The sequence below is a fragment of the Heterodontus francisci genome, chromosome 25, assembly GCF_036365525.1.
Source record: "Heterodontus francisci isolate sHetFra1 chromosome 25, sHetFra1.hap1, whole genome shotgun sequence".
In the NCBI taxonomy this organism is placed as follows: domain Eukaryota; kingdom Metazoa; phylum Chordata; class Chondrichthyes; order Heterodontiformes; family Heterodontidae; genus Heterodontus; species Heterodontus francisci.
The window spans coordinates 61,212,894-61,240,046 of NC_090395.1; positions in this window are offsets into that span (position 1 = coordinate 61,212,894).

Consider the following 27,153-nt stretch of genomic DNA (forward strand, 5'->3'; position numbering starts at 1 on the left):
CCAACAACACTCTTTGGCCCTACAGTGGAGCTGGAAAGCAGGAAAGATTGCATTCCCAGTGAGATACTAAATGGAGACATTAAAATAGGCCCAATTTTAACTCTGTAAGTGAATGGGTGTTGAGTGAGTTAAAATATCACCCATTGACAGAATAACAATGGTAATAATGCAAAGAAGGTTAAAACTTGCTGAGCATTCCTTCAAAACAAAGGTAGGAAAGGCCGCAGAAGTATTCTGCTGAGAACAATAATGTGGAAACCAAAATGTGGAAATGAAAAGATAAACTGGCCTCGAATTAAGTACAATATTCAACTTGTATGGAAATTCCCATCGAAGCATCACCATAATGTGGAATGAATAAAAGTTTGTGGAACAATCACAGGAGTTCCAACGATAATGATGATGATACTTAAATAATCTCTCAGCCTAAATCTCCAACCATTTTTCTTTCCTTGAATAATAGCCGATCCTATCCTTTCAATGCCTGTAAGAAGCAATCAATTGTTGTTTATAATTTTGACACTGGTCTTTGCTGATTGATCAATGTAGGCTGATAAATGATCTGTTACCATCAGTACTGAGAAGAACAATCACTCTATTCAGAAAGTTTGATTGTGGAGATTTGTGGACATTTTGGAGTGGTTTATCCCCCTTTTCCTCTGCACCTTTTCCAAGTTCTTTGCAACTCTATACATCCAGTACCTTGGGTTAGTCATAATATCTGGCGCAAACAAATGCCAAAGGCTGATTGAAACGATGTTAGAGGAATGAGAATTCTCTTGGCTTATATAGAAAGATCAGTCACTTCAATGTTTTATAAAATTTGTCACCACCCAATTATCAAATAATGTAAGCCTATTTAGTACAGGAACCCCTTTCTTCATCCTGGAATCGTTATAGTCTAAAGCCATTAAGGGGACCACTGCGTAACAAAGTTCTGACTGGGTTACCGGTCCTCCACAAGATCACAACCAGAGTAACATCCCAAGAACAACTAATGCTTGAGTCAGACCTCTGTGTTTATGTTAAGAAAGCAAGCTGCAGCAGCTGCACCTCAGAATTCCGAATCGACTCAAAGCGTTTCCATGGAATACCAGAACTCCACACTCCGCTCTCCTGTCCAAGTACTCTCTCAAGCAGCAAAATTACCCGTAATTCCAGAAGGGAAACAAAACTTGCATTTACAGAGTGCCCTTCACAACCTCAAAATGTTCAATGAAGTACTTTTTAAGTGTAGTCGCTGTTATAATGTAGGAAATGCGGCAGCCAATTTGGGCATATCAAGGTCCTACAAATAGCAATATGATAATGACCAGATAATCTGTTTTAGTGATTTTGGTTGAGGGATAAATATTGGCCAGGAAACCAATGACACCCTGATCTTTTACATCCGCCTAAGAGAGCAGACGTGACGACAGTTTAACATTTCATCAGAAAGCTGGCACCTCTGACAGTGCAGAACTTGTTCAATATTGCACTGATGTGTCAGCCTAGATTTTGGACTCAAATTTCTTTGAGTGGGACCTAAACCCACAACCTTCTGATTCAAAGGCAAGAGTGCTACCAACAGTGCCACAGCTAACCCCCAATTCTATTCTGTATATGCAGGAGCTCAATGTAACTGATAAATTGAACCGGTTCTATAATGGGCAGGCAATCCACCATGCCAGTTGACTGCATAAGCGATGATGGTGAAAATAATCCCATTCAGTCCTTCCTAACATGCTGCAATGCCTTGTCATGTTTCAAGGGGTGACTTGTCTCCAACATCCTAAAATATGCTCTTCTTCTGTTTCATTAGGAGCTAAGAGAACAAAGTGGCAAAGCACAAGGTACAGCCTCAACTGAACTCTTCACAATACCATGCATCTCCAACTCCTGCCATCAGTCGCCCACCTCCTGTTTGCTTCCTCTCTCTTCCCAGACTTGCTTTAGGTCCTTGGTCAACATCTCAGCTGGCCGATCATACTACCCACCTGCGATTGGCGCCTATAGCTTGCTGCTAATAAACAAATGAAACTGGAGACCAATTTGCCATGGTTGTGCTGCCAGCCTCATTGGACTTGTGTAGCTTTCAGACACAATCCAATTTCCAGGTCAAAGCCTTTTTAAAGTTTAAACCTAGGATTGTAGCTCCTCCCAACAGTTCTGCTCAGATAAAACTTTTCTTCACAATCTGAATTCAACCTAGAAGTCACATCATTAACTCACAAGCAAATACTGGCAAGGCAGTAAAAATAATTTTCTCTTAGTGTGTTGGGTTTCTGAAGTAATTTATCCACTTGTTTATTTGAATTTTGATCTTGACCTCTTCCATGCATATTTTCCCAGTGCTTCCTGACTTTGAAGCATGTATTCTTCTTGAAATTTGAACTGAGCACATTTCTATCATAGTACTATCACTCACAGTTAATTATGTTCACAGGAGCTTATTGTGTGAAAGAAATGTAGCGCAGAATTGTTTAGCGTCTTGGCATAGAGAAGCTTCCAAAATTTCAATGCGCCAAATATCCAGCTGTCCATATTTTTTCCATGTGGCTGCATTCTTGTCTAGAACGCAGGCAAATTTGTCTCCCAGAAGTGAACTATTGCTCAGCAGTAACTGTGTTCAAAAAATTTGATTTTTTTTGTGATTCTTTCTGAGGTGTAAGTTTATTTGCTCTCTTTACAAATTTCAGTACTTAAACTGCAGGTTTAAGGTACGCTGCATTGATGCTGAAGCTGTATCATTTTTACGATAAATTTCTGGTTCACTGTTATTTGATATTTCAATCTCCAAACATCATCTGACTTTCTAATATCCAGCATCGGTTTCTCCAATTGTTCCAGCTTTGATGGATTCGAGATGATGCTGAGGCCTAGGCCAATTCACAGTTTCAGAGCAGCCTGGCTCAGATTGACTTTATAGACCTGAAAACACAGGAGCCGAAGAATACTCTCAAGTCAAAATGTGATGCTTTTTTCCCCAGATGATCCAGTGTGGCACTTTTATTAGTTCACATTCTACATTAAAACAAAGCTTTTTGTCAGAAATGTTCATATAGAGATAAGGAGAAATGTTTTCTCTCAGAGGGTTGTGCAACTTTGGAACTCTCTGCCTCAGAAGGTGGTGGAGGCAGGGTCATTGACTATTTTTAAGGCAGAGGTAAATGGATTCTTGTTAGGCAAGGGAATTAAGGGTTATCAGGGGTAGATGGGAGTGTGGAATTCGAGACAGAAACAGATCAGCCATGATCTTATTGAATGGCGGAGCAGGCCCTAGGGGCCAAGTGGCCTACTTCTGCTCCTAATTCATATGTTCGTCTGTTCATGATGGAGCATTTTGTGCAGTCAATGTACAATAGCAGCTTGGCATTAATTTGTCCCAGTTATCCTGTCTTCATAATTTGTCCCAGTTATCCTGTCTTCATCTCTGACATACTTCTGGATGCACCTAAGGTGCTTTCCTCCTACCATGACCCGAACCCACTTAGATTTTGGGTTCAGGTAATTTGATTAAGATCAATGTTTCCAGGTGCAAGCCACTTTTTGGCAGGTGCCAGTGCCGAGATTAAGCAGTGCTAATGTCTATTGGCAGAAACTGTTCATGTTGCTGTCTAAAATCAGCAGCCAGAAGACCTTCATTCCTAAGCATCCTTTTGGGATCTGGAGTATACCTGTTAAGGCTTCCTAGGGCTTAATGGTGCCCGCTGTCAGATACTCTCGCTTGAGGAACCAGATCTAGACCAGACCAGATCTACTGCCAACTTCTTCAGATATCTCTGCAAATTGGCACTCACCCAGTGTCGTCCCCAGCCTTGCATCCACTCTAAGCAGAACCACGCTGCCCCCTCCCCCCCCACCCCCACCACCCCCCTACAATCAGGTATGCCTAGGAAGTCCTAGGGCTACATAAAGGGGGCAGAAACCCAGTTTCACAGGTCACGCAGAATCGTTACAGTACAGAAGAAGGCCATCACTTCTTCCTCTCCTTTGTAACTGGGAATATCAGGGCCATTTTAGTTGACAATATGATGAAGGGCTTCACAATTAATCACCAAAATAAGACTTCTGTTGCAAATCAGCGCCTGTTGTAGTTCATTTGCTTCTGAAGTTTGCATTTATTAATGTAGACAATATGCTAAATGCTACATTTAATATAAGTATTTGTTCAAAATAAACATTATTGCCTTGTTACTTAAACATTTGGTTTCAGATACAATAAGAAGCCATTTTACCATTATGCCAAAATATTAAACGCTGCAAATTTTTGGGGAGTTAGCCCAAAACACAACTGTATTTGTAAAAGAAAACTAACATGACCACTCATCAAATCAAAATCAAAACCCCTTGTTCCTTACAGATTTCTTATAGTAAAAAAGGCACATAGAACTGCAGGACTGCAAATAATGTGGTAAATTTAGAATGAGTAACTGCAGTACTTCAGAGCCCACTTTGCAGAGACTTTTCATCAAAGATGGAAATGTATGAATCCTAGAAAACGATATCTTTAAGTGAAAGAAAAGAGAGATGGCTCCTAAAATTAGGAACATAGAAACTGGAGGAGGCCACATAGCCACTGGAGCCTGTTCTGCCATTCAATGAGATCACAGCTTATTTTTTTGAGATACTTATTTTAGAGATACAGCACTGAAACAGGCCCTTCGGCTCACCGAGTCTGTGCCAACCATCAACCACCCATTTATACTAATCCCATATTCCTACCACATCCCCACCTTCCCTATATTCCCCTACCACCTACCTATACTAGGGGCAATTTATAATGGCCAATTTACCTATCAACCTGCAAGTCTTTGGCTGTGGGAGGAAACTGGAGCACCCGGAGGAAACCCACGCAGACACAGGGAGCACTTGCAAACTCCACAGAGGCAGTACCCAGAATTGAACCCGGGTCACTGGAGCTGTGAGGTTGTGGTGCTAACCACTGCACCACTGTGCCGCCCAGTGGCTGATCTGTGACCGAACTCCATATACCTGCTTTTGCCCCATAGCCTTTAATACTTTTGGAAATTACAGCTAATGACTAGAAAATCTATTGTGTGCACCTTGTCACTGATCAAAACTTGGCTTACTGTTGGCAACTCTATCACTCCAGTCTGTCTATACATTCTACCATTTGCACCCAAATTACAATAGATACCTAGCCCTGATTGCTAAATCCTATCAACGCCACTTCAATCCTATTTTAACTCTAAAAGCCTTATTTACAGATTCAAATACAGCAGCCTCACAACCCTATCTGTGCATTGTCCTCCCATCTTACATCTTCTTCCACACCTTTCAGTCTTCCAACTCTGGCCACCTCTGCAGATTTAGACTGATACTCTAGTGCAGTACTGAGAGAGTGCTGCACTGTTGGAGGTGCCATCTTACCAATGAGGTCCCAACTGCATTCTCAAATAGATTTAAAAGATCCCATTGGCATTATTCGAAGAAGAAGAAGGGATTTCCATGCCCCCCCCCCCCCACCTCGCCTACCCTCCCCACTGCTAACGTGGCCAATTTTATCCCTCAACCAACATCACTGAAACAGATGATTCAGTTACATTGTTGATTGTGGGATATTAGAGTGCACAAAAATGGTTGGAGTGTTTCCTACATTGCAACAATAACTACACTTGAAGCACTTTTCAGGTCAATGAATTTCTGTCAGAATTGGAAAAAGTTAGGGATGCAAGTACAGAGGCAGGGAATGAGGAGAGGAGAAAGATCAAAATGGAAAGTTCATGATAAGGTGGAAGGCAAAAGAGATGATGCTACAATGCAAAAAGAGATGATAATGAGATAAGTAAAGAAACAAAAGATGGTTCTGGAGAGGGTGTAAATGGGAATAGGAGAATCGTTACCAATAGCTGTCGTCCGAAAAAACAGGGGCAGAGGTTATGATCTGAAATTGTTCAACACAATGTTGAGTCTGGAAGGCTGTAAAGTAGCTAATTAAAAGATGAGGTGCTGTTCCTCAAGCTTATATTGAGCTTCATACCTCAGCTGTTGGTGATGATTCTGCTATTCTATCAAGTGCTTCGGGATGTCCTGAGGTTGGGAAAAGCAAGTCTTTACGAAAATAAATGCAAGTCTTTCTTTCTACCTTCACACCACCATTAGTGGCAGGGCCTTGGCCCACCTTGGCCCTACTCTTTGGAACTCCCTTTCTAAATCTCTGTGTTTCTTTACTTCACTCTCCACCTTTAAGAATCAATCTTCTGAAACAAACTATTGGTCATTCCTCCTAATTTCTTTCTCCATGGATAAACATCTGCTCCTTTGGCTAAATTTAATCTTGTCTCCCCCTTCTATAATGCTCCTTAAATCCCCAGAGTGCTATTAGTAAAGAGTCAAAAGAGCATGTTTGTTTGACTATTATTCCCTTTACATTTCCACGCTTAGATTGAGCGTTCACGATTTCGCTTTCAATTTTAAGATTAACACTCATCATAATACAAGGCTAGGGTTAGTTACATCTTGCAATATTCAATGCTTGTGAAATGAAAACTCTGGTTATTGTGAGTTTAGTTGCCAAGATCTCACTGTGTCCCAACTTAAAGCCATTTGGCTTCAGCAGTGCATGGTCCTTTTCATAAGCACAAAGTATCTAGTTTTTTTGCATCCTGTTACAACTTTCCTGTTATACCGCTGAGAATGCAGGTTTCTGATCTTTATGGCTTTGGATGCCTGAACACTCTTTGATAGAATTTTGAATAATTTTTTCCTTTCTTCATGGCCACCTACGGAGGTCTGCCCTTTAGTAATCTCATATGTGGTATGCATTCCAACCCTGCAGTATTATTGATCTTCTGCTGAATGTGTCTGATCTGTAGAGGTCAACGTTGAGTCTATTCTCACACCGCTTAAGAAGGGGGGTGGGGGTGGTGTGGGGAGAAGGGAGAAAAGATTAATTTGTAATCTATTGTGAAAATTAATCAGGTTCTTGGCAGTCCACTAACAAGATAGTCTTGTCCCTGGTAATTGAGCAGTAAGAATGTGTCCAGACCCTGACAATGTAATCAGAATTGATGCCTGGTCCCCTTGCAGTCAAGTGGGGCTCCTGTACAGATGCTGCCTAATGGGATCAGTTGTTGGCTTTGCAAGCAGGAACATTCAACGCTTAATGGTAGCATCGTGGTTTTTGTTACTGGACTAGTAATCCAGAGGCCTGGATTAATGCTTCAGAGACATGAGCCGGAATTTAATGCCACCCCAGTGAGTGGGACAGTGGTGTGTGGCGTTAATTGGAGCGGTGGCTCCGGGAGGCCTTCATGATCTGATCCTGTCTCCGCCACCACTTTATGTAGGGCGGCCGGGGTGGAAAACGGGCCGCGCGCCCAAGCCAACAAGACTTTAAGTGGCCACTTCACGGATTTTACGTGTGGCAAGCGGGTGGCCGAGGACCCAGAAAAGCCACCTGGAAATACTAGGTGGCTGCCGATCGCCCTGGGGTGGTCCCTGATCATCAGGCAGAGGGTGCCAGACGGAGGGCTGCCCCCGCTACCCCATCCACCCCCAACACCCAACACACCCCCGTCCCCCCATCCAACCACCCTTACCTCGCCGACTGATTACCCCCAGCAAGACAAGCAAAACTTACCTGGACTCCCAGCTCCATGTCTTCACTCCCGGTGGCACTGCTGGGACTAAGAGTTGCCGGCCTGTTGATTGGCCAGCAGCTCAGTGAGGCGGGAATTCCTCCCACAAGCGGGTGGCAGTACCGCCTCAGAACACTTAAAGCCTGGGGACCTGTAAAATGTGGGTCGGATCCCCAGGCAAAGCGGAAACGGGTTCGCCACTGACCTTTCAGTCGGTGGCCGACTCCCGTCCGCCCAACATGCAATCCTGGCCATGAGCTCAAATCCCATCACAGCAGCTGGGGAATTAGAATTCAATTCATTAAATAAACTGCAAATAAAAAAAAATAGTCTCAGTAATAGTGACCATGAAATTACCAGAATGTAGTAAATGCCCATCTGGTTGATTAATGTCCTTTAGGGAAGGAAATCTGCCATCCTTACCTGGTCTGACCTACATGTGACTGCAGACTCACAACAATGTGGTTGACTCTTAACTGTCCTCTGAAATGGCCTAGCAAGCCACTCAGTTGTATAAAAACCACTAAGGAAGTGTTAAATAGGACTTACACTACAAGGACTGCAGTGGTTTAAGAAGGCAGCTCACCACCACCTTCTCAAGGGCAATTAGGGAAGGGTGATAAACACAGCCCATGAGCAAATATAAAAAAAAACTTTGGCATTGACAAAGCTGAAAGCAATAGGAAACAGAAAACAATCTTATAATATACACACCTGTGGATATAACAGTTAACCAATTAATCACAACATCATGAGACTGGATAATATGATTGTCAGAGTAGTGAGAAGATCTTTAGCCAAATTAAATTTCAGTTTACACTAATATACAGTTTAATATTTGAACCAACACAGAAAGTATTTGTCTTTAATATACTTTTGTTTCAACACATCACCCTATGGTCCAGTCACTTAACTAGTGCACACACCACTCTTTTCTCCTTAAGGCATTGACTCCTTGAGATATGGTCATAGTCAATCACCAGTACTCATTGGGCTATTGAACTATGGGAGAGAATGCTTCTGAACATCCTTTTGTTCATCGTAGAACCTGACAGCACAGAAGAAGGCCATTTGGCCTGTCATGCCTGTGCCAGCTCTTTGAAAGCGCTGTGGAATTTACCCCAGCTTCCTCACAATAACACTGCACATTAGACCTCTTCAAGTGCATAACTTTTGAAAGTTCCGATGGAATCTACTTCCGGCACTCTTTCAGGTAGTGCATTCCAGATTTTAACTATCTTCTGTATGAAAAAAAACCTCCTCCTTTCCCCTTTGGTTCTTTTGTCAATTATTTTAAATTTGTGACCTCTGGTTACTGACACATTTGACAGAGGAAACAGTTTCTCCCTACTTGCTCTGACGGGACCCTTCATAATTTTGAATACCTCTATTAAATTTCCCCTTGACCTTCTCTGCTCTAAGAAAAACAATCCAAGCTTCTCCAGTCTCTTCACATAATTGAAGTCCCTAATTCCTGCTATCATCCTGGTAAACCTCCTACGTACCCTCTCCAAGGCCTTGGCACCCTTCCCCTAAAGTGTGGTGCCCAGAATTGTACACAATACTCTAGCTGAGGCCTAATGAGTGATTTGTAAAGGTTCAGCATGACTTCCTTGTTTTTGTGTTCAATGCCTCTATTTAGAAAGCCAAGTATCCCAAACCTTTTCTTATCCATTTTATCAATTTGCCTTGCGACCTTCAAAGATTTGTGAATATGCACCTCCAGGTCATAAGTTTTCTACCATCTGCAAACTTCGGAATTGTACACCCAAGTCCAGTTCATTTATGTATAATAAGAAAAGCAATGGCCATAATACTGACCCCTGGGGGGATCCCAATGCATGCTTTTCTCCAATCAGTAAAACATCCATTCACCACTACTCTCTGCCTCCTATCTCTTAACCAATTATGTATCCAAGTTACCACTGTCCCTTTAATACCATATCTTTCTATTTTTCAACGAAGTCTGTTCTGCCTTTTGAAAGTCTATATATTACCTTATTAATTCTCCCTGTTCCTTCATCAAATAACTCAACCAGTTTAGTCAGACATGATTTGCATTCAACAAATCCATGCTGGCTGTCCCTTAACATACGCTTCTCCCAGTGAGAATTAATTTTGTCCTTGACTGTGGTTTCTAGTAGTTTTCCCTCGGTGTCATCACCCTCACTGAATACCTGTTTGTGAGTACCACACTTCCAAGGGATTCCTGCACTGCATGCCTGTTCCTCCTAGTTTGTCTGATGGGCATCCACTCCCTCGCTCCTGAAATCTCAGAAGCTGCGGGGTGATCACCTCCTGAGATGTGCATCCACAAACTCTCAGTATCCCATATGCACTGTTGTGATGCCATCCACCCCCTCAAGCTCTGAAACTCTGAGATTGAGCTTAAGCCTTTGGCAGCACTTCCTGCAGATGTGGTTTTCCAGGACACACACAGTGTTCTGCAGTTCCCACATGGCACAGGATGTACAGGTGATGGGCCTCAGCTGACCAGCCATTTTAGCTAACAATTATTTTGAACTAAAAACGAGAAATGCTGGAACCACTCAGCAGGTCTGGCAGCATCTGTGAAAAGAGAAGAAGAGTTAACGTTTCGGGTCACTGACCCTTCTTCGGAACTGAAAAATATTAGAAAAGTCACAGGTTATAAGCAAGTGAGGTGGGGGTGGGGCAAGAGATAACAAAGGAGAAGGTGTAGGTTGGACCAGGCCACATAGCTGACCAAAAGGTCATGGAGCAAAGGCAAACAATATGTTAATGGTGTGTTGAAAGACAAAGCATTAGTACAGATTAGGTGTTAATGCACTGAATATTGAACAGCAGCAAGTGCAAACCTGAAAAAAAAAACAGTGGGTAAGCAAACAGAACAAACTAAGATGAAATGAAATAAATGCAAAAAAAAATTGGAAAAAAGAATGTAAAAAAGAAAAAAAGAAGAAAAAATAACTAAAAATGAAAGTAAAATGGGGGGCTGTCATGCTCTGAAATTATTGAACTCAATGTTCAGTCCGGCAGGCTGTAGTGTGCCTAATCGGTAGATGAGATGCTGTTCCTCGAGCTTGCGTTGATGTTCACTGGAACATTGCAGCAATCCCAGGACAGAGATGTGAACATGAGAGCAGGGGGGAGTGTTGAAATGGCAAGCAACCGGAAGCTCAGGGTCCTGCTTGCGGACTGAGCGGACCAGTTCAGTTATAATAAAACCCATGTTTTCTTTCGATATTAATTGTAGTTCCGTGAGTCTTACAATAGGTTACACTTCAAAGGGACAAATAATATTAGAAGTATTAGAAGTAATTTTTTTTGCATAGAATCATTTATGGCTCAGATGAAGGCCATTCAGCCCATCGAGTCAATGCCATTTGGAATATATTTTTTCTGAAGACCACCAAAACGTACATGGTGACAACGTTTGATTTTTTTCTGAAGCAGATTAGTAGGGTGCTGAATGGCCGGCACAGACACGATGGGCTGAAGGGCCTGTTTCTGTGCTGTAAAACTTTATGACTCTATGACATCAGCAAACAAAGAACAAAGAACTGCTGCCTACCCGGAGTGGCTGAAGATCCTGGACAACAGTCAGCAGGCGACCCCACAACACAGCAGCGAGCTAGACTATAGACTGGGCCCCGAGATGTGCTGAAACTTTGTGATTCCAGCAGGCAATTTGTCAGTAGACCAGAGCTTTCACCTATCGGGCGGTGGCTCCAAAAATTTGAAAAGCAATAGCTGAAGCCATTACTATTTTAGTTTTCCTAGGTTTGTTTGCCTCATGGGCAGAGCCTAAGCCAAAAAGTGTGGGAAGAACTTGACAGCACCACAGGAGGTCTTGCACTAAGTAAAAGGCTGGTTGTGGCAGCTGTTGGTACTACAAGATCCAGCCCTCTTAAAAAATCTCCATCTTAGTTTTAAAAAAGCAGCTCACAATTAAAAAAACTGACAAGCTGTGTAAATACTGCTGTCTCTCGATTTTAAAAAACAATGGGCTGGAATTTACCTTAGGAGAATGGGAATTCGCCACAGACGTAAATGTCGGTGGCAAACCCGCTTCCGCCTACTCCGGGGATCTGTCCCACATTTTATGAACACACAGGCTTTAATTGTCGCGTGGTGGGACTTCCACCCACTTGAGAGAGGAGACCCCGCCTCAGTGAGCTGTCAGCCAATCAGTGGACTGGCAGCTCTTAGTCTCAGCAGCGTTACCAGGTGCGGTGGCCACTGCTGGGACTGAAGCCGAGCCGACACCATGGAGCTAGGAGTGAAGGTAAGTTGGGCGTGCCTCACCAGGGGGCTCAGCCATTCCCAGGTGAGGCTGGAGTGGTCATTTGGGGGAGGGGGGAGGCGTCTTGGGTCCTAGGGGTGGGGTGGGTTGGGAGGCGGGGGCGGCCCTCAATCGGACACCCTGTACCTGACTCCCATGGCCCCCGCGGCATGTGGAAAGGCCGGCAGCTATTGCTGGTCCCCAGCATTTACGTCCCCAGCACGCCCACTTGCCACGGGTAAAATACCCGTGGAGGCGGGCAAGGGCCCTTAAGTGGCCACTTAACGGCCTTGATTGGCCTCGGGCAGGCCATTCCCCCCCACTGCCCGACCGCTGTAAAGTTGATTGGAGGCGGGAGTGGGGCGGGTAGGCCTCCCGGAGCCTCCTGCTCAATTTTACACCACCCCCTCGCCACATTCCGACCTGCTGGGGTGGCATAAAATTCAGCCCAATGTGTTCTAACTTTTAAAAGGGGCAAGTCTACAAAAGGAAACATGTACTAACGAGGAAACAAAAAGAAGTGTACTTCGGAAAAAGAAAACCTGTGAAAAAGCCTGTATTTGTTAAAAATCAGGATCATTAAGACAATGACTTTCAGATATCAGTTATAGACTGGAAAGCATCGGACATCGCATCTGAATTTTAACTGTTTCCACAGCGAATGGAGCTATCCTTCCCTGGATCAAGAAGTAAATGAACGAGAGCAACAAGCTACCAAAATTACAATTGGCACAGGCAACGATGGCCAGAAATAGATCAATATGTTAGGATTTTCAGTTGAGAATCAGAAGGACCCTAGCAAGATATGGGCAATCCTGGACCAGCAACCCAAAGTGAAGGTAAATTTCCAAGTATATAGGCTTGTGCTTATGACCTACGGGCAAAGGTAAGATGAGTCTGTTGACCAGTTTTTTGCAAGGTGCCAAGACAAAGCTCAATATTGTGACTTCACAGGTATCAAATTGTCAGAACGGGTTATAGAGCTAGTAATTGTGCCTGCCCCACTAGAGGCCTTTCAAAAAGACCTGCTAGAAAAGAGAAAAAGTGTGCACCATTGATAATGGAAGGAAATTTGAAACTATCATGGCTGGTAGCCAATAGTTACAAGCAATGGAGACAGCTACAACAATTGATATGGTAACCAAGGCTCAGAAGTCTGCTATGCTTTGTGGCAAATGTGGCCTGTCTCACCCAATTCTCAGTTGTCAGGCGTACTAGGAGCAGTGCACAGCTTGTGGCATGTGAGGACATTGAATAAGGCAGTGCAGAAGTCCAATCAGATACTGCACACAGGAATGCTGTCAAATCACATCCAGAGAGAATGTCTGCAGGAAAAGGTGACAAAGGCAACAAGTGGTATGCCAACACACAACAAAAGCCCAAGCAGGTACATCAGGTCAGTAGGGAGACAGATTGGCAGGAGGATGTGGATGAAGACTGCACTCGTGCAAACAGTGAGCAAGCATTTCACATAGTCAATTTTGGATCAACATGTCAATGCTATTATGCAATCCAAGGCATTCCCCATGATTGGGATTATATATTTACTCAGAAGAGCAGCAAGCATAAGCTCAGAGTAAAAACTGACACCGGAGCAAGTGCAAATATTCTGCCCATCCCATATACTGAAGGACATGTATCTAAAGAAATGGGAATCTATGGTGCAACCCACCACAGCTAGGCTGATTGCCTACAATGGTTCTCCAACTAAGTACATTGGAACAATAACCTTACAGTGCAGCGATGGGAGCTCTGAATGGCTACCACATACGTTTTATATCGTTGCATGACTTCCAGAATGCCAAGATTTACAAATCGTCACAATACATGAGGTCATCACCGCACCGAAAGTAATGGAAGGTTGCGGCACAGAGTGCATCGCGTCGTTTAGAGACCTGAAGCTACTTTACCCAGACAGGTTTGGTACAATCAGCGATTTCAAGGGTGATGCCACATTGCACGTGAGGGAGAATGCAGTTCCTACTATCGACGTACCGAGGAAGTGCAGCGTGCATGTTCAAGAAAAGCTTAAAGTGGAGCTGGATGAAATGGAGTGCAGTGGAATCATCCGCCAAGTGCATCAGCATTCTGATTGGTGCAGCTCCATTACCTGCTGAAGATAGATGGCAATCTCAGGATTTGTTTAGACCCACGGCGACTGAATAAAGCCCTAAAGAGAAGCCTGCATAAAATCCTGACCCTGCAGGAGCTGAATCCCAAGTTTATTGGTGCTTTGTATTTTTCAAAGCTCAGTTGTGGGAAGACGTTCACCTTTCAAGATTGGGATGAATAAACAAATCTCCTCTACGTTTTAGGGAGTGTTAAATTTGCTTACCTGTAAATAATGTTTTGTTTTAATCATGTATAATGGGCTGAATTTTATGCTGCCCCAGCGGGTCGGAAGGTGGCATTGGCGGGGGTGGCATAAAATTGAGTGGGAGTCTTCCCACCCCGCTCCCACCTCCGGCCACTTAAGGGCCCTCGCCTGCCTCCACGGGTATCTTACCCGTGGCAAGCAGGCATGCTAGGGACGTGAAAGGCCGCCCAGTGATAGCTGCCAGCCTTTCCGCGCGTCGGGGGAGTGCCATGGCAGTCGGGCACAGGGTGCCCGATTGAGGGCCGCCCCCACCTCCCAACACACCCCTGGGACCCAAGGCGCCCCTCCCGCACCCCCCCCCCCCCCCCCCCACAAACGACTACCCTTGCCTCACCGCCATGACCCATAACCCCACCAGTGGGGCAAGCCCAACTTACCCGAAGTCCTGGCTCCATGGTGTCAGCTGGACTGCAGCTCCTGGTGGCGCTGCTGGGACTAAGAGCTGCCAGCCTGCTGATTGGACAGCAGCTCACTGAGGCGGGATCTCCTCCCTTAAGTGGGTGGAAGTCCTGCCTCGAGACAATTAAAGCCTGGGGACCTGTAAACTACAGGTCGGATACCAGGGCTAGGCGCAGTCCCGTTCGCCTATGGTAAAATCCAGCCCAATTAGTCCAAAACACAAGCATCCTTGTTTATTGTACATATGTTTTTATCTTTGGAAAAAAGAAGGATGTTGTGGGAATACCTTAAGAATGGACCACCTTAAGGAATTGTAAGTGAAGATCACTGGAGGAAGTGCTGTCATGTCACATGTGACCAGTCGGTTGTGGGTGGAGCCCAACAGAGCAAGATGTGTGTAGATGTGGCTCGAGCAGTAACAGTTTTTATATATATATTCCAGTTCAGTTATAATAAAACCCACATTTTCTTTGGATATTTCTTATAGTTCTGTGATTCTTACAATAGATCACACACCAAAGGGACAAGTAATCCCACATTTGTTCCTCACCTCCCTGCTCTCTTGCGTTTTATAATTTACAGCTTACTTATTTTTCATCTGACGTACTCTGCTTCTCTTTTCTTTCAACATTACTTAGTCTAGTCCTCTCCAGATTTTGATTCAACATGAAGTTGTTCTTCATTCCCCGACCTTTGCTTGGTCTAATCAGCCCTTAAAATAAAGAGACTCCCTCTCCCTTAATCTCGCCCTGCCACAGAAACTGTACAGCTGAAAATAAAATCAAATTATCAATGAATGACTGCTAGAGGAAAATGTGGCTAGTGGTGCAAAACTGAAAGTGAAGTAAAACCACAACAAGACACTGATTTTCCCCCTCCTCCCACTCTCACCCTCAAGAATTCCATGACTTTCCAAAAAGAGATAATATTTCAGTTATACTGTGAGCTCCTGTCTTTTTACATCAGACGCTACCAATCAGAAATGGGAAGCCTCACACACATAAGAAAAGCAGTTAGCTGTTTTGAAAAGGATGGTTATACAGTTTGTTTTTCTTCTTTCATTTTAAGATCTTCAAATTGCAGACTGTGAGGGCTGGCATAAAGAAATGACCTTTATTAAAAACACAGCTTCCAGAAAATACTACACAGCCATTCCATCATGCGGATACAACATAGTCATCCATCTGGAAGTCATTTAGTTGGAAGCATTTTTTCCAGATAAACTCACGCAGGGTGCTCTGCTTCAAAATCTCACTGATCTGCCCCCAAAAATGCTTTAAAGCATTGAGGGGGTCTGCCAAGCACATGTGAAGAATTATGAAAGAAATGCCTGTTAAAGGGCCAGCTCCTTCACAGAGCCCGTCAACAGCTTTGAAAATTAATACGTACTGAATGATTTTCCAGCTTCCTACTGGGTTCTGGTGATGGGATCAAGTGGTGACATGAAATGAGTCATTTTTGAGGTTGCAGTTGTCTGAAGATCCCACTCCCCGCAACGGTAAGTTAACTCAGCTCTTCTGAGTCCCTATGCGACCTCATATTACCACACTGAGGCCCAGTGCATTCGATACCTATGACAACTGAGTGAATATTATCCCCACTTAGACAATAAAGAATGAATGCAGATTTTACCCAGATTTATTGTCTTATCCTCCTGCCTTTCTGACAGTAAGATGTATATTTTGATCGAACACACTTCACATCAACTTTGTTCCAAAAGATTCTTAAATGGAAAATCTATGTTGAACACATCCAGCATTGACTTCAAAAACATTGCCATACTTGTCTGTCGTGAACTTTAAATCAATCATTGCTAGTTGTCTCATTGCTTTGATTCCAATTAAAATGCCAACAATTGATACTTGGCACTAGGTTCCATGTACCTGTTTTTACAGTACAAAGTTTTGATTTAAATAGTTTTTAGAGCATCTCCTTCACATATCACAAAAGATGAATGCTTAAAAGAGCCTGCCTTACAGAAGTAAGATGGTCTCTTTATATGTCATGAATGATACCCAGAAGAATTTAGCTTTTCAGAAGCTTGGGGCTAAAAATTAGTCTGCGCCTGTTTTCGGGTGTGGTGGTCGTGATTCGTGATCTGCCCATGCCCAGTCCATTGAGGCAGGCAGAACGCAGACCTGGTACTGCCTCCTCATTTCCATAATTGCAATGTTCAGCCGAATGCAATCCATGCTACTGACTGGCTGAATGCCAACAGGAGGTGAGGCTAGCACCTATTCTAGCTAGTCTCCGGCTCTTAAACGCAATCTACACCTCTTAGAGCAGGGCAGCATTGACTGAAAAGAAGCTGCTGCTGACTCCCAGTACTGCAATTGATTTCAAAAAGAAACAAAACAGATAGGGCAGCAAGAAAAAAAGTGGGGTCCTAGGTTCACAGATACCGCACTGGAGGCCTGAGTGATGGACGTCAACAGGAGGAGAGAGGCCATGTTTCCACAGGGGGCCAGGTAGTTCAGTGCAAGGAATCTAGCCCCAAGTACATGGCAGCAGTGCCAGAAAAAGTTCAATGAACTCACATGGGGGTCGAGGGCAGTGAATGCATCTTCACATGACTTCTACCTATCTCACCACCAGCGTCTCATGTTGCTCAACACACCACAACCCTATCAATGCTCAAAGGAGCATGCAGGCTCTCACAAGCAGTCCCTAGTAGTTAGGACTCAGGCCTAACATTCAGATACTGCATCTCACCCTCACACACCTTCCGATGATGCCAGCCTCATATTCATCTCTTGCAGGCTCCACATCCCTCCAGCTATTCAGCTATGGCTGGCACATCACCAAGCATAGTGTTACACAATCACTGCCATTCTGCCCTTTCTCTTGCAGGACAAGGTCGCCAAGAATAAAATGGAATCGCACGTCTCTGTCATCTAAGCCCAATGGAGAAGATGATGCTCTGCATCATGGAACTGGCTGTGACAGAGCCCGTCGCATCTGGCATCACCGGGAACATTGAGAATGACAATATATTCCTGCTTTATGCCCCTTCAAAAATTCCACCTCACCTTCATCCTGCTATCTGACATCAAGTGCAAACTGTTGATGGTGTGACCATCGGTTTCCTGCTTTCTACCCACCTCTACCTTTCCTCACACCAAACTTCCCCATCTGATATTCTGTTTTCAGACACCTAAGAACACCTGCCTGCCCAGCCATAGCAGCCTCAGGAGAAAGAGCAAGGGCAGCACCATGGCACTGATGAAGAAACACTGTCTGATCTGACACTCACAACCACAAGTTCATATATTAGCACTGCACGAACTTTAGAGGGCATTGCAGAGTCAGGATCTGCATGTGGTGAGTTACCAGGCATGTTTGGGTTGCAGCCAGGCCAGGGGGAAAAGGATAGCTGGTGTGTCAGCTCACCAGCGAGTGAGGTTGCACATGAGTTCTGCTACAGAGGATGGGAGAATGCAGATGAACATGCAGCACTAAGATGCTTGGGGCATTGGCAGCTTTGTCAGACAACCTGTTGGAGGAGCCTGGCTCCACTGTAGCACGGGGCATTGCACAGAGTTTGGAACCCATCCTTTCCAGCATGGAGGTGGTGGCCAACTCCATGACAGCATTTGCAAACACAGCCGTGATGCAGCGCCTGGTGCCCAATGTCTCAGCTTCCACTGCAGCACTGGCAGAAGGCACCCAATATAATCTCAGTGTTGCAATGGAAGCTCAGAGTGTTGCCACGGCTGCAGGTCTAAGTGCTCAAAGGCGCATGCAGGCTTTCACGACATTCCAGCAATCTGACCTCCAACAGATTACTAGGACTGATGATGTGCCACCCCAGGCGAGTGGCTGTTGCATCACACGGCATGAAGCTGCTGTCCTCACTTAAATGGCACAGCAAGCCTGAAGGGCCATATGGCCTACTCCTGCTCCCCTTTCTTGTGTTCATTCCCATTGCTTAGGGTATAATTACATTACATCTGTAGTGTTGGTGTAAGTAGGTTTGCTTCACTGTGACATTGCAGTTATCATGCAAATGCAGCCAGAATCTAGAGTCAGGGCCAAGTCTGACACCAGATTAAATGGAGTGAGCCTCCTGTGAGACACATTGAGGGGAAAGGGAGATGTTTATTTAGGGAGGGGCTCACTTAATTGCTGCCTGTCCACTTCCTGCCTGGAACGCGCTGATAAAGGCTCGGATTGCATTACTGTCCAAGATGAATTCCCCACTACCCTCAGGTCTTTATGCATTTTGTCTGTTGGTTTTGATCGAATGCAGGTTTCATCAAATATACAAAATCACCCCCTATACTACTTATGTAATCTACCATAAGATAGATTTTCAAACATTTGTACTAATTGAATGGCAGAGCTTCTATAAAAGCTTTCTTAATGATAGCCATTGTTTTCCCATATTGGAAAGGATCATAAAGCAAATGAATTCTGACTGAGCAAGGATTAGCGAGGCCAAGTAAGGGATAAATTTCCATGGAAAATAAGAGGATTGACAAAATGTCATCATGATTCATGATAACTGTGCAACAGTCTCATTAATATAAAAGTGACATTCCTGCTCCTATTAAGACGATGAATGATAGCACAGGCAGCTGGAGAATTGGTTCCATTTTGCATCAACCTGTAGTTACAAATCCTCAGTGAATCAGTGACATTTCTAAGCTCATCCTGAAGTTTTCTGATAACGAAACCTGAGTTACAAGCAGAGTTAATCTTTCTGCCAGGCACCAAATGTCTCATTTGTGTACTCTTCCAGTTTAAAACATGAATTTTATGAAATAAAGACTAATATAAATGCAAGCATTGCTTTGTAATGATTCCTAGACACATTCCATTTTACTTGTCGACTAGTTCATTGAAGTACCCATCTAAAATTGTGACTCCTAAATTGTCTCATTACAGCCACCCGCTCTAAAATGTAGATTTAAAATTTTCACAAAATTACATACATACTAAGTTTCAATTTACAACCAGGTATGGTTACAGTGCCCCGCATATTCTGATTAATAAAATGAGCAGTCAACTGGTAAAAGGCCTCCAAATCTTAATTAACATTCCAGTTGTTGTAAAGCCAATGATTTTGACATTGTGCTGCAATGAATTTACCTATTTTTTTGCTGGGCATATGTAAGGTGAGAACTGAAATTGTCCTTCAGCCCTTTAGCTAGGGCTTCCTTGTGCTTGAATCAAAGTGCCATGGTGGTCTTGTGCCTCAGTTTCATCATTGTTATGAAAGTGCTTCCATTTTCAAAATATTTTTTGAGGACTTGTGTTCAAAAATTGTGGAAATTGATTCATTTGAACAACATAAGAGATTCCATAGATGCTGGACTTTTTTTTTTAAAAAGGTCACTGGAAGGACTTGGGGGGGAATTTGTTTAAAAACACACTTTACATATCAAGATTTATGGTGATCAAGAGTTGGTTTTGTTTTGGATATTGTTTTGAGTCAGTTGGGGGTAAGCCTGCTAACAGAGAAGTCACCAGCTCATCCTTTTCCCACTTCTTTGAGAAACCCTGAGAATCCAGTGTGATAGCTGAAACCCCTGATGCAGTGATTCTGCTCTAAAACCTGCCAGACTCATCCTCAACGTCGCCAGAAAAGAACTGCTCCAAAAAGATCCCAGTGACAGCCGTCTACACATATTTGAATACCAGAATAAGGGACCACCTAGGAACAGACCATATTTTATCCTTTTCCTTCAATAATTGACAAGTATGTGGCCAAAGTATTTTTTTGTCTTTTTTTGTCAAGCGATCTCTGCAGAGAAAACTTCTTTATTTTTTCTTTAACCGGTGTGTGTGTGTGCGTGTATGTGTTGGGTTAATTTAGAAGGGAACTTTCATATTTCAACCTGTGTTTATATCTTTACTAAATAAGTCTTGTTTTATAACAAATTACTAATCTTGTTGTTTATTAAAGAAACCTGGTTGGTGGGTTTTATTCTGAAACCAAAATAGATTAAGTATTGGTAACTGGGTAAGACATTTAAACATATGTTGTGACCCATAGAGAAGTGAAACTGGAGAAAGACGGTGCACTCCTCCAGCCTCAGTCGTAGCATCATGTACTGCCATTTTCTAAATGAAATAAAAATTTGCCAAAGTATTAAATATTGTTTGATAAATCAAGGCAGGGTCATGGAAGATGTGTTCCAAGCTATGATTGGTCAAAATCCTACTGTTAAAATGAAATGCTTTTGTAGCTGTTTCAGTGGACTGAGTTCTGAGGTTCACTGGCATGCAGCGTTACAGCACCCAGGGTGTTGTGCTCTGCATTGATAAGATATATATTCACAACAATCATTTCCAACATGCTAAATCTTCAGTTTGACACATGCTACCAGTGACAGGACACCAGCAGAAACAGGTGCTACCAGTGACAGGGCACCAGCAGAAACCAGGTGCTACCAGGAACAGGACACCAGCAGAAACCAGGTGCTACCAGTAACAGGACACCAGCAGAAACCAGGTGCTATCAGTGACAGGACACCAGCAGAAACCAGGTGCTACCAGTGATAGGACACCAGCAGAAACCAGGTGCTACCAGTGACAAGACACCAGCAGAAACCAGGTGCTACCAGTGATAGGACACCAGCAGAAACCAGGTGCTACCAGTAACAGGACACCAGCAGAAACAGGTGCTACCAGTGACAGGACACCAGCAGAAACCAGGTGCTACCAGTGATAGGACACCAGCAGAAACCAGGTACTACCTGTGACAGGATACCAGCAGAAACAGGTGCTACCAGTGACAGGACACCAGCAGAAACAGGTGCTACCAGTGATGGACACCAACAGAAACAGGTGCTACCAGTGATAGGGCACCAGCAGAAACCAGGTGCCATCAATGACAGGACACCAGCAGAAACCAGGTGCTTCTCCACAAGAAGCGAAACAGAAAAGACAAGAGAATCAATTGCCCTCATTGTTCTCATACACATCCAGTGTCCGGTTACACAGCAATATTGCCAGGTAGCAGGTCATCTGGCTGCCCTTCTGGAGAGGCTGTGGCATGTAGTGCAAGCATAATCAGAGGGGAAAAGGAGCCAAAATCTAGATTGAAAGAGAAAGGGCAGTGCACCCAGTGTTTAGACAACCTCTTTTATATGGGTCCCTTTAAATTTTACAATAAAGGATCGCATAGTGAGGCCCTTGATTTGGAATATGTCCTACAGGATGAGTAAAACTGCTTCAAGCCGGGTTTAGTTTGCATTAACCACCGACCACAATAAAAGGTTAGTTATCTGCCATGTAAATTGGTTCCACATCCTTCTGGCTCTTCTGGTTATGGCTCATTCCCAAAAAATATCCTGAATTGTAAAGTACCTTATGCAACTTGAAGAATCCTGAAGTTACAACTCTGAATCTGGTTCAACATTCCCTCTAAGCCAAGCACATGAACAGCCACACAGCAACCCGGAAGGTACTCCACGGGCCACTCACAAGTTGTCCACTTTAAGATACCGCGCACGTGCGACCATAAAAAAATCTTTAAACGGACTGCACATGAAATGAACAGGTTGCGCACAACAAAAAACATTTAGGGTGGCATTGATCTGGACTAATCTGACTCAAATTCTCTGTGAATTCTCACTATAAGTGGACGCTGGCCATCACCTTGTACGAACTGTATTGTTGCAGAAGAATGTCCCCCCCTTTCCCTTCATCTCAATTTGCTGTTAGTTTATTTCTTTCAATCACTTTAGATTTGTTTTTCTAATATTTTATTCTGAAACAACACACTGTAAAATGTTATAGAACAGATTTTTTAAACAAGTACAGCCGTGTGAACATGTAATCAATTAGAACAGCCTTAGAAACCATCCAGAACATTCCAGTTTTTCTGTGGCTGGACACAGTGCAAAAAAACAATCCAGTTCTTGAATGATAAAGATCAACCTATAAAATAAAAGTAAAATACTGCGGATGCTGGAAATCTGAAATAGAAACAGAAAGTGCTGGAAATGCTGAGCAGCATCTGGGGAGAGAGAAACATAGTTAACGTTTCAGGTCTGTGACCTTTCATCAGAACTGGCAAAAGTTTCTTTCTCCACAGATGCTGCCAGACCTGCTGTGCATTTCCAGCACTTTCTGTCCAACATACAAAATGTGTTTCATAAGTGACTTTAATGATGCAGTGGAATTTTTCACCTTGGCACTTTGCAAGGAGCCTGTTGCCTTAATTAGAAAAAAATGCAAAGACCAAAGTTCACCCTCAGTGATGGCAGAAACAGGCGGTAGTGGATTGGCTGCCTTTTATTTACCTCGGCCAATTTTCTTTTGAAATACAACAGGAAAATCAGGTGGATTATATAATGGGCAGCCAAACTGCTACCACCTGCTTCCTACCATGGTGGGAAATGAAAAGCTACTCCAACAACTGTAGATTAATTGAAAGCTAGTCTCCAACTCTGATAGGTTTCTAAGCTTCATTGAGTTTTGAACTGGGCCCCAGGTTGTTTTTATAGAGACTTGTGTTAACGGTAATGCTGACCCTGTATTTCCTGAGGTGAATCAATCTTTATGCATGTGAACACTGCGGGAAGCAACATGCAAAGAGTTAATTTTCTGTAGTTGATCTAATTCGATTTTGCTTCCAAGTTTAAGGAGAGTTTTTTTTACACAATTTTAAAGGCATTTCTCAAGAAGCTTTCATCCTTTGAAGATATGGTCCTGAAATGATATGCGATATTAGCCGATGAACACTTAGTGCATTCCCGTGACCTTCCTCTCTCTGCTATTTCGTAGAGGCATTAACCAATTTAAAATACATGAAATAACACTTGCATTATATCAAAAAAGACAATGGTCGTGAAATTCAGATCCGTAACGCCTGTGTTTTTGGTGCCACCAGTGCCGTTTTTGTCTCCAAAATGGTGTCCGTTGCATGCACTCACACTTCTGGTGCAAGTCGCGCCGGCTGCCATTTTGGTGAGGGTGTTAGTGCGTGTGATGGGCTGCAAGCTCTGCGCAAAACCCTGTGCCAAGTTGGTGTTGGACTCCTCCATGCTCCTTGACATTAACCACAGGCTTTCCGGCAGGCTTCTCAGTGCACCAAGCATTTCATTGGGTATACCCATCAGCCTTCTGCTGTAGGCTGCTCCATCAAAGTGCTCATCTGAGTCCTCTGCAGCAGAACACATATGAGACCTCTCTCTCTGCTGAACTGACAGCTGTTCTACCCTTGTCCTCTGCCCTGACTGCAGACTAATCATGCCCAGTGTCTCTCCACGTGCAGATTCCACCTGTAAGCTATCCACTAAAGTGCGCACAGTGTCAGCATGTGAGCTGGTAGCTGCAAGTGTTAGAGTGAGTGATGGTGTTTTTTCTTCATCACTCTCTTCCTGCTTTTCCACTGCATGCTCTCCCACTGCTACCTGGCCAGGTTGCAGATCTTAGGTATCTGAAAGGAGAAAGACACAAGGCTCGGGCTGTGGTGAGGGTGGGGTGGGGGGGGGGGGGGGGGTGGGTGGGGGGGTGCGCAGGGGGAAGCATGCGGTGCCTGTTTACAGGATCTGCAGCTTGTAGATTAGAAGAGATCATGGGATGTGGGAAAGAGGATTAGGTTTGAGTACTTCATCATATTCAATGCTTTCATCTCCGCTGTTTGCCCTAGTCTCAGTCATGGCCACTTCAATGATGGTGCCCACCATCTCCTCTTTCGAGATGAGGACATGCAACATGCCAGTCCCCCACCAGTTAGACGCTGCAGCCTCCAGTAATGCGCACTCCTTGTCCTGGAAGAAAGAGCAAAATGTGTCAGTGAATGTGGTGCAATGTGTTTGGGTGACGTGGCTGTCATGATTGAATAGCTGGCAGTGTGTGCAAGCTGCAAGATATGGGTGTGAGGCTTGCAGCAGCGCTAAGTGTGTGAGGGTGAGGTGAAGCTATGTTAGGTATGAGTCCTGATTGTTAGAGACTGTTGGTAGGTGAGTGATGGGGGTGTGGTGCATTGAGCAGTGCATAAGGCTTTTGATGAAGTTTCTGAAATATGAAGATAAATTCACTGACCTTGACCTGCATTGCATCCAGGTCCTCAGTGCTGGACTCCTGGTAGTAACCACCAAGCTTATCTGATCCCACTGCCCTCTGTGGATAGCTGCCAGCTCTCCTCCTCTTCACCTCCTCCACCAAGGCCTCCAGTGCAGCATTGAAAAATTTTGGAGTACATTTATTTTGTGTTACTGGGTTCTTCACATAAACTTAACAATCACACACTGATGAATGGTAACAAATGCTTTGGGTTCTTTTTATTGTAGACTCACAATACTACATGCCAGTTACAGGAGAGCTCTACACCACATCTTACTAGGGATCAACACAACTACTACTACTGTGTCACATGCTGTATAACATCACTTCCTGCAGTGATGATGCACACTCACTATTTACATGTTCCTCTGAAGCAATATCACAGCAGCTTACTGCTATGTTGTGCCATTCTTCTGTCTTTCCCAGGTTTATTGTAGAATGACTTCCAGCGTCTGCTCCAGCCATAATGAACCTTCCCTTTAAGAGGTGGAGATTGGCCTGAAGAAATGCAGGCTAGCTTTAACTCCTGCTCGCCTCTCACTATTTGGCGTTTCCCCCCGCCCCCGCTGAGATGTGCAGCCATGCAACAGTGCGCTTAGTGCTGGCTGCACGCTACAGACATTTAAATTAACTGGCAGTACGAAGTTTGCGTCAGAAGCAATGAATGTGGATTAATTACATGTTGCGATCCCAGTGCCTGTTTCCGGGCCCTGTCAAATTCTGGAGCTAATGCCATACAAGAGTGAAGTCTTTCTCCAGCTGTATCACCAGCTATAATTTTTAGGTTATAATCTTGTCTCGATATCAGAAGGCAGTGAAGTGTTAGATGTAAGTATTCTACTTTCTGAGAGCAGATATCACTCTCTGCAAATCACTTGGGAGTATATTTTTCCACCTCTGCTTTTCTGGCACTATTCCTGGATTATTGTTCTGATACTACAGCCTGAATAACAGTTACTGCATTTTCAAAGCAATCGATTGTAAACAATATGCTTTCAGATTTATTTATTGGCAGGCATCAAGATCGGCGCAGCCTTGGAGGGCCGAATGGCCTGTTCCTGTGCTGTACTGTTCTTTGTTCTTTGTATTTATTTAGAGATACAGCACTGAAACAGGCCCTTCAGCCCACCGAGTCTGTGCCAACCATCAACCACCCATTTATACTAATCCTACATTAATCCCTTTACCCTCTCACATCCCCACCTTCCCTCAATTCCCCTACCACCTACCTATACTAGGGGCAAGTTATAATGGCCAATTTACCTATCAACCTGCAAGTCTTTGGCTGTGGGAGGAAACCGGAGCACCCGACGAAAACCCACTTGGTCCCAGGGAGAACTGGCAAACTCCGTACAGGCAGTACCCTGTAAACCGTGGCGCGGAGTCAACTCCCCTTTGGCCCCTTTATTCCCTTCACCCACTTGATCCTGGCCGTCACGTGGGACTAAGTCCTCTTAATTCAGGCTCAGGCTGGGTGTTTGGGATATCGGAGTTACAGGAGAGCCACCCTCCACCTAATCCACCGGCTACAGTTAATGGCTTAGTACAAAGAGGAGGAAACTCAGTCCTTTCTTTAACTATCAATTTACTTTATTCACGCTGTTGTACAATGTAAGAATAAGGCTTATACACTTGGTTAGACAAAAGCTTGCAACTCAAACTGGGTTATACAGTTAATAACAAAGCTAACTAGAATCGATAAGCACACCCACTAGGTTCCTCTGACCTTTCCCTGACCTAGTCACAGAAAACAAAGGATAATACCCGAAAAAGGGGAGAGCTGACGCTGGCCAGGCGTTCCGTTCGCTCTCTCTTTTACGTCGTCGCCGCGTTGCTCACGCAGGGTCTTCCACTTCCGCGATGGTTGAGTCTCCGGAGTTTCTCGTTGGCTCTATGCCTGAGATTCTCCATACTTATTTTCTTTCTTATCTCTTCAAAACTGTGCTGTCTCTTTCCGGTTGGTTTAGGCCTGCTCACCTCGTTCGTATCTTCTCCTTATTGGCCCAGGCCCAAAGACCCGGTATCACACCATGTCCAAATAAGGCTCTATTCCTGTGCTCTCTCCCTTGTCTTGTCACATAAATTAATTAGATCAAACTGTTTTTTACCAGCACAGGCCAGTGTCTGAGCTCAGGTTACTTTAGTTCATGAACTATCCAGCAGCTTGTAACAGATTCTGTACTTCTTGCAGCCCCTGGCCAACTGCCCAGAATCGAACCCAGGTTGCTGGAGCTGTGAGGCTGCGGTGCTAACCACTGCGCCACTGTGCCACCTTAGAATAGTCTCCAAACTCTTTCTATCTAATTCCTTTTGTTTTGCCTCTTGTTATCAAGTTTACTGACAGCTGCCAAAATCTCACCATCATGAGAACTCTTGTTTCTAGTTCTGTTCTGAGACTGCTCTCTGGCCTTTATTTCATTGCGTAATCCCTTCAAGCTACAACCTCTACTTGCACTTTTATCTGTCAGACTACTACTGTGAGTCTGCCCTCTTGCATTATCAGAGGCTCT